A 1,517-nucleotide genomic window follows, 5' to 3' on the forward strand; every position below is an offset into this window, starting at 1 on the left:
ATTATTCTCAGATTCAAAAATTTTCTATGGCCTTCAGTCTGGAGATATAATTAAGACCGCGTGTGCAAAAATATAATGAACATCATTACCATCATTATCATAGACATCCACCTCTCCACTTCAAATAATTTGTAACAACTGATAAATAAATAAAAAAAAAGGGGTGGGGGGCCAGATTTGAAAATATAACTGCACAAAAATGAAACCCCAAAAATGATTTGGGAATAACATCGATGATGACTATGATAAGGAAAACAAGTAAAATATGCGTTTCTTCGTAGCAATCGAGTTTTCTGTACAGCGTATGATGCTGTATCAAAACTCTCAGCCGCGGCCTATGAAACTTTCCGCCACGGCCCGGTTGTATTTGTGTTGTTGATATAGGTGCCAGACGCCCGATCATGGCAAACTTCAACCCTTAATATAATAAATACTTATGAGGCTAGAGGGCTGCATTTTAAGATGCTTGATGACTGGAGGGTGAATGATCAACATATCAATTTGCAGTCATGTAGCCTCAGAGGTTTCTTACGAATAATATATATATATATATATAATATAATATATTATATATATATATATATATATATATATATATATATATATTAAAGATAAATGCCACGAAGGAAAAATAAACGTAGTCTGCAAGATCTTTCGACTTTAAAAGTCCTTTACTGAGCAGATACTGACATAAATACGAGAAAAGACAATACAAGAAGATTCGTATAACTGACAGATAGGGATTATAAAGAGATTAGTACCTAGAATCCGACCACCTGGAAGATAAGAAACCTTCCCAAACAAGCATAAACAATGGTTGCAATTAAAGGTTTAAGACAATCATCTCAGATACAATTTCCAGACAATTAAAGGATTATAGGTGACAGCTATTCAGAACTTGGTAAACAAAACCATATTCACAATACATGACAGACATACATTACAACAAAAATTAATAACTCTAAGGCAACTGATTTTTATTTAAGTCAGTAATTATATCTTTGAGGTCATTCTTAAACATGTTACAGATACAAGGGTCTAAATGAAAAAGGCCACGACTAACATTGAAATTACAATGAAAAGTAAGTTGTATTAAAGCAGATTCTAAAAGATTTCGTGATAAGACATCTCTTGACCTTGCAATTACTGAACTATCAATCCAATTTATTCGGTGGTTATTTTCACTTAAATGAATGAATAATGCATTAGATTTTTGCCCAGTTTTTACAGAATATTTATGCTGGCTTAAGCCTTACTTCTAAGCCTTTGCTGGACTGTCCGAGATAAAATGAGGGACAATCCATACATGGAATTTTATATATTATGTTGTTGCTTTCTTTGGGGCCATTTTTTATTAACATTCTTTTTAGTGTGTTATTATAAGAAAAAACAAGGTTGACATTAAAAGCTTTTAACAATGGTTTAATGGTTTCAAATCCGTTAAAATAAGGCAAACTGAGAATGTTTCTGTTAGAATTTTCTTTCTGTGTGTTATTTACAGTATAAAACTTTTTGTG

The sequence above is a fragment of the Macrobrachium nipponense genome, chromosome 42 (genome assembly GCF_015104395.2).
Source record: "Macrobrachium nipponense isolate FS-2020 chromosome 42, ASM1510439v2, whole genome shotgun sequence".
Classification (NCBI taxonomy): Eukaryota; Metazoa; Arthropoda; class Malacostraca; order Decapoda; family Palaemonidae; genus Macrobrachium; species Macrobrachium nipponense.